The sequence below is a fragment of the Neophocaena asiaeorientalis genome, unplaced genomic scaffold (assembly GCF_003031525.2).
Source record: "Neophocaena asiaeorientalis asiaeorientalis breed wild unplaced genomic scaffold, Neophocaena_asiaeorientalis_V1.1 scaffold222, whole genome shotgun sequence".
NCBI classification, from domain to species: Eukaryota; Metazoa; Chordata; class Mammalia; order Artiodactyla; family Phocoenidae; genus Neophocaena; species Neophocaena asiaeorientalis.
The window spans coordinates 341,712-349,246 of NW_020174575.1; the positions used below are offsets into that span (position 1 = coordinate 341,712).

The 7,535-nt window shown below is 36.6% G+C and overlaps 1 protein-coding gene across 1 annotated transcript in view; it reads right to left on the reverse strand.

The window, feature by feature from the left end:
• Positions 1 to 7,482, reverse strand: part of LPAR4 (lysophosphatidic acid receptor 4) — a 10,931-nt gene extending 3,449 nt beyond the window's left edge. Inside the window, exons 1-3 of the mRNA XM_024758010.1 lie at positions 7,288 to 7,482; positions 4,963 to 5,012; positions 3,906 to 4,007 (exon numbers count right to left, since the gene is read on the reverse strand). The gene's annotated coding sequence lies outside the window, so the exon portion shown is untranslated. The remainder of the gene's footprint in view (positions 1 to 3,905; positions 4,008 to 4,962; positions 5,013 to 7,287) is intronic.
• Between the last annotated feature and the right edge of the window lie 53 nt (positions 7,483 to 7,535).

Sequence of the window (7,535 nt, forward strand, 5' to 3'; positions counted from 1 at the left end):
GAAGCCACTTCAACCAGTGTTTGGCCTGAGGGGGAAAAAACTGGTTTGAGAAAAAAAAAATCACTCACTGCAGTGCCCAGAACGAGAGCTGACGTTGGAGAATATAGGGTGCAAAGTAAAGGGTTGGCATTTTTAATAGCTAAAGTTTTAAAGTTAAAATTGGAAGTGTGCCGTTCCTGATTTCTCATTCAACAAAGCTTTATGGAGTGCCTCCCCTGAGCCTAACACTGCTCTAAGATCATATTTCTTCTTGGCCATTTCATCTCACAGGCCCAGCTCAACTTTTGCCAGAAGTAACCTTGGTATACGAAAACAGGCTATAGTAGGAACCTTGACAAAGTAAGGTCCAGGAGGAAAAAAAAAAACAGAGAAGGAAGAAATAAAAATAGATTGGGAGAGCAGAAGAGAAGATGGCAAAGAAAGTAGCAGAGAAGGAAAAACTGAAGAATTGAGAGAAAAGGGAGAAGAAAAGACAAAAAAAAGAAGACCTTGCTGGGGAGAGGTCAGTGCTTCCATCTAATTTGTATTAAGGGCTTGGAGGGTACTCCCAATTTATAAGTCCTCCAATTCCACCCTCTCTACCTTGCTTCATCTCACTTCTTCCAATTTTCTCAGAAAGAACAGTACACAGTGGCCAAGGGGGTGGCAGAAACAAAAAGAGTGGCAAACTTCTCAACTGCTTAAACCACATTATATACTATTTTACACCCCCACACGCTACCCATTAGGCTGGAAGTCATTTTTTTTCCATTGTTGAAAGAAATCAAGATAGTCAAAAATATCCTTCTAATATAGTCACACAATCTAAAGAAATTACAGGAATGCAAAACCCCTACATTAAAGCCAAGCTTCATTCACTATGATCTGCTTGCACCTGCCTTCTACAAAAAGTACTGCTAATAAGTTTATTTTATTTGAAAAATGCTTTCATAATAGAAGTCTTTTCACATTTGCTCAGACTCCCTCCAGTCTGCCCACTGGTGACCCTTTTACACAGTATACTTCTAGTTCACTGTCTATGTATGATTTTGTACTTCCCAAGATGGCATGTTTCAAATAGGTGAGCTTTACTCCGCAGTTATCTATTCAGTTTTATATCTCCCAGAACATATACACTATATCCACAGCAGGCAGTCTGCAAAAGCCTGGCACTTCTACTTAGCTGCACTGAGTAACCAAATCCTGTGGGAGAGAAAGGACCACAGACAAGAAAGCATTACAGTCTCAATCCTGAAGAGAGAGCATGGGAAAACTGTCACTAAGGCCCTATTCATAGCTTTCTCTTGCTCAAACACACAGCCCCTTTGCTGTCTAGCAGCGAGGGTGTGGTGCTGGGATTTAACACAGCACTGTAAGCAAGGAGTTCTATTTCTGATTCAGACACTGGTTCACTCTGTAACTTGGCTATACTGTTTCTCTTCCCTGTATAAACATTACCTCTAGCCTCACAGCTGAGGCTAGGAAGATTCAACAGGGCTTGTGAGTAGCTTTATGAGCTTGACAAGCATTCAGCCCAACCTAACCACAAAGAAACATTACCGGAGTTTTTTCCTTCTCCCTCCTCTGGCACAGCTGGACACCTATGTCTCTGTCTTTCTTGGTATGCTGAACTTCATATTAGCAACACATCTTTCTCTTAACACCATGTATACCCTTTACTTCAGAAATCCCCCCTTGAGTTTCAACCTTAACTACACAATTTTGTCATAATGGGACAATCCAGGAGTGTGTCCCAAAAGGAATATCTCCCACTGAGCTATGGTTAAAAAAAATCAGAGAGGCATTTGGCTCTTAAACTAATTCTGAAGGAGAATCAGTGAAAAAGAGAAACAAGGTCTCTTTTCTGACTGGCTTCCTTTCTTTTGACTGAAATAAACAGTGTTTTTTAACCACTGGATTTTCCTAAATGGCTAACATATTGTGCACTGAATGGAGGCAAAGGGCCAACACTTGAGCTTCAGATAAGATGAAGAAGAAAAAATATAGGCTGACACAGTTAATTACATCTTTCACTGCAAGTAGCATTAGACTATTATCTTGTGAAGACTTTTACAGCCAATTATTTTAACAATTAATCACCTAAGGGTTCAGAGTGCTGATTGCATGTATTTTCAGTGACAATGGACAGGAAGCAGGTCACCTGGAGGTTGACCAAAGAGAAATCTAACCCTTGCTGAATTTTTAACTTTGACCTACACATATGGAGCCAGTATGGGCAGTTCATAGTAGTGTTCACAATGTTTTTCCCTTATAAAAAATTTCTAATCATAATGAAATATACCATGTTTGCAGTCTTTTGGGCTCCTGGAGGAAGTAGAGTTAGCCTTTTTGCCCTATAAAGATGAATACCTAAATTACTTCACTAAGTGCTAAATTTTCAGGTGATACATTGGAAACAAAGCTCTAATTTCTGGCATATGCCCAGTAGCCTAGAAAGGCTGGCTTGCTTTTGTTCCCTACAGAAGACAATCCAGAACTCAGGGAGGCAAGGCCTTGAAGGCAGAGTATACTTAAATTTTCTTGCTTTGCTCCCTTTTTAATGAGCTTGGGTCAGATCAGAGTGCTTCTGATCCCCAGAGCATTTCCTCTTTCTACTGGTCGAAGTTTAGGAACACTGACACAATAGTTTTCGGAGGAAGCTGAAACCTATTGTGTCCTTTCTATAAATATCTAGCAGTGAAGCAAACTAAAAAATACAAAAATGTTGCAAAAATACAGATTAAAACCATCCTGCTGGAGTAATAGGGAATATGTCTAGACTGCCACTCCTCAGATGAGTGGCTGCTAACAGAGAAGACTCCTTAAGGAAATTTTCTAGGCCAAGTCACAAGCACAGATCACAATCATTCACACGGTTCCAATTGATGTTCCTATGCATTGGCTGCTGTTTCATAATAGTTTTCAAAACACAACCTAGCCTTATAAAATTACATATGGAGGAAACCATAGGTAAATATTTCACTCTAGAATTGAGCTGGGAAATTGATCTATATCAGGTCTCATCTCAAACAAGCCTCTCTCTGTGTCAAATGTTTAGACTGACAAGCTCGTTTATTTTATTTTTTTGTCCTCATTTATTTTTATGCAAGAAATATCCTTTTGAAAAAGGCTTTCTATGTTAAATTTGGTTCACACTAAGATTATTATGGCTGTTTTGTCCCCCTACTTTATTTGAAAAGAGGAGGAAATTGACACAGGCCCTAATCTGAGCAGTTCCTATCCTCAGTGTTTAACTTAATTTTTTTCACCAAAAAATATTCCAGTCTCTCACTAACACTTCACTTGATAACACAGTCTAATTTTTGGAAATAATGTGGTTTAGTGCTCAATATGATGGGACCAAAGTTTGCATCAACCCTACTAAAGTAGAATTTTCCCTAAGAGTAAGTTATAGAGTAAGACAACTGTAGACAAATTGCTCAACCTAATCTAATGAAATTGTCTAGAGTCTTCAGACTTAATATCTCATCTCAGCAGAAGCCCCAGACCTTTTGGGGGAAAAAAATTAGATATTCCTAAAAGAGCCCATTTGCAAATCCTGTGAGGCTCTTAAATTCCAGCTAGGAATCTGGCTTTATTTCACATAGTTGAGCAGATAAATTAGTTATCAATTTGCATACCAATTCATCTGATATACTTGGATACTGATCCTGATAATATGAGCAAAAGCCATGTCTCCCACTGCTAAAGGCATATACCAGTGGCAGAGAAGGTTTAAACCAAAGAATCAATATTCTTTTACATCATACCTGCCTGGATTATAATAAACAATTACAACTCTTCCATTCATTCTGGATTTTTGGATCATATAACCTATAATAAATTGGAAGCACTGGTTAGAAAAAATGTTGGAGAATAAAATTAAGAATTTTAGAGAAAGTTATTACCAGGACAGTGGTACTCACCACATTAGTTCAAACCAAATTCTGGAACCAATTTTATCCAAGACTTGGGTGATCAATGAACTTTCTGGAGGTACTGTGGTTACAGACTTCCTCCAATGGATGCTGTGAAATAGAATTACTCACAATAGTGTGCCATGGAGAGAGCTTTTCAATAAAATGTATACCAAAATATAAGGTAAAGAAATATATTACATGATATAAATCAGAGTAAATGAGAGCCAACATATTTTAAAATGGTATCTAAATGCTTTGGATTTCATTATTACAGAGTTGCAGATAACATTTTATTTTCTAAGCTTGTTACTGCTATGTCATATTTTGTTAGTTATATTGACACACATAAAGTCCATGAGTTTATGTAACTTATAATCACTTAAAGATAACTAGTGACAAAAGGCATAAAAATACTTCTTCCACTTTATAAGGTAATACATTACATTAAAAATAACTGAACAAAGATTTATTTGGCCTGAAGTTATATTGGTTCTTTGTGGTTTTTTTCTGTTTTATTTTCTTTGCTTTTTCCCTGGCAGCAACTGTTACTATTGGGCAGGAGCCTTGATAGGAGAAGAGGAAAGAAGACTGGAACAACAGGTAGAGACCTTACTGCCTTGTCTCTAACCACCCCCAACCCAGCTGGATTTCTTTCTTCCCTGAACTATAGTGATATGAGCAAGTCTTCAATTACTTCAGTTAGCACACTGACAATCACTGCTCCTTCTACTAGGATGTTCTAGGCCAACCTAATATAGCATGTCTGTAACATCTTCAAATCACAATTCTACCCAAAATACTTGTATAGAACCAGAAATACTCTGCAGTGGAATTCATACAGGTAGCAAATGAATTTGAATCCTACTCACTTACTGCCTGTAAAGTAGAATCATCTGCTAGTGGCAAACTTACACTATCATCACATCTCACCCTCTTCTGAAGGTGGCCTAAACAAAGCAGACTGCTATGCTTCAACTCTCCTGAAATAATTTTTCTCTAATATAAGGGAATCAAAACTTAAAAAATAAAATCATTAGATAATTTAAAATATATTTGAGATCACCTTAACATTAAGGAGAATTGATTTTCACACTCCTCCAGAGAGCAGTATTCCTGGAATGAAATTAATATTATTTTACTGGTTTATCTTAAAGAAAGACAGAAGCATTAACATTTCTTTCTTTCATGGCTTTCACAATTGATACAGATTATAAAGAAAACTTCTTTTTGTTTAGAATCAAAGCAAACCAGGAAGTTCAAATACCCAGAAATTTTCATATTTGGTGTTAATTCAATATAGCCACGTCCAGGCACATCACTAGCTAACTGTGTGAGACCAAGTCATAGTCTCTTTCTGTACCTCAGTTTCTCTTCTCCTTCCATTTTTCCTTGATTAATAGCAGCCTTCAACTCATGTTATGGCACTGTGGCCTCACTGGCTGTTCCCTCCTGTCAGTGTTTTTACCTGCTCCCATTTGTCACTGCAAAAAAAATTTTTTAATCCCTCTAAGTCTGAGATAAGGGGAATTAATTTTTATTAGACTCAATGAAATTATTGCTAGATTTATTTTTTAATTGATGTATAATTTACATATAACATTATACTAGTTTCAGGTGTATAACATAATGATTCAATCGATATTTGTATATATTGTGAAATGATCATCACAGTAAGTCTAGTCAACATCCATCACCATATGTAGTTTAGATTTATTTTAGTATCAGAAGTAAATATTATTAATTATTGTCAAAAGCTAAGGATCACAGATCAAGCTGCCATTTATATCGTAAAGTCTCCCTAATAACCTCATTTTCCTCATCCTCTGTCCTTATGCCCATATCAGCTCTAATTGTCTAGGTCTTAATCCTTGACCTTCTCTACCTGTTCCCCAGTGACCTCTCGCCTCAAAATATAAGGTTATCGAAATACTTCAGAACATAACTATAGAGAATCAGTAGACTACTTATCCCATGCCTTGCTCTAATTACTTATCTACTAAAAGTGAGGATTGATTCCAAATGGTAGGTAAACTCCTATTAAGCTCCCAATTTTCAGTACTAGTATTCACAAACACATTAGTGAGTTTTTTCCTCCCCTGTAAGAAGGCCAAGAGTAGACTATACACAATGACCAACACTGAGAAAAAAAGGCAACTATACAATTAAGCCTTATCACAGTAAGGGCAACAAGTCTCATTACATTTTCTGTCAAATGGAATTGAATAGATCAAGCTTTAGCTAAACTTGGCCTGAGTGTTTCTGTAGGGCATATTCCCAGTCCTCTCTTTAACTTTTGTGAGTACACATTCTGAAAGACAGGTCTGATTGTTCCAATAGGGCTTTGATTTGCATCTCTGATTAGCTGGAGATGCTTTAGAGTGTAGCTGCCATCAAGTGTTATCAGCTGAACTCATCCTTTATAGGAACAGCACATTTCATCTGTGACAAGGCAAAAGGATTTACAATCTATGTTGACGGGATATGTTATTTGAAATTTTATTCTGAAAAATAAACATGTTTCAAAGCCACTGAATAATTTGGAGCTTAGGTTATTATTGTTGTCTTCATGTTGGTCAAGGAAAAAGAAAACTGGTATAATTTGGTAAGGTAGCAAAGTGAATAACCCCACGAAGCTCTGAAATGTTCTACTCTTCTAATTTGTCTGGTCTTTTCCACAGTGGAATAATAATAAATTACATTGCTCAATTTCCTAAAACAAAGTAACCAAAATACAATATTTATCAATTCAACAAAATCTTGTAAGTAAAAATCTTAAAAATATTCAGGATATACAAGAAGAGAATTTTAAATATGTCACATTATTGCATTTGTATGGAAAATAGCACTTAAGTTCACATATAAGGGCAAATTCCATTTATGCCAGAATTAGTTTTTCATTGAAATGTGTTTCTTCCTTTATGGTCTAGTTCATGAATTATTCAATATAACAAATGTCACATTCTCCATAAATCAATTAGGCATCAAAGGCACGCTGCTGTATAGTTTTACTAGAAAAAACCTCATCAAAATAGAAGCCACATTAGCTCACAATCAATTGTAAACCAAAGAAATATAAAGCTAGCCAAAAGAATTTCTAAATTGCTCTACTCTGTGATTTTAAATCATCTCTTTAGGACAACTGTGTTTACATGAAACAACAGCCTGAAAATCTTGTATCTCTTCCACTGAAACAGTATTATTGCCAAAACAATAGAAATTCCTGCTTTTTTTTTTAACCATTCGACTCGAAGATTCCTGTTCAGCACTTCAGAGTTGAAATCTAACTTCTTTCCCCAAACACTCTAAGCATCAGTGTTTCCACTGAAGTTTGTTATGCCATCCCCCCACCACCAAACGCCCGAATAAAATCTTTCTCAAAGAGACTTACCCCAAGAAAGAGTGTGCTAGATGAGAGAGTGTGCTCATGCCTGTAGACAATTAGCTAATAAACATGTAAACGGGCAACTCGCACTTTAGAAGTGCATATTTTAATCTATTATTCTTTTTTACAGGGAAAGGTTAGCCCAGCCCAAAGTAGCAGACACTGGGCTGCCGAAGCTTCTTACAGCAAACTGCTCATTCTGAAATGTGAGCTTATTTACATTTATCTCTTTCCCTTTGTTAAGGAACGGCCCT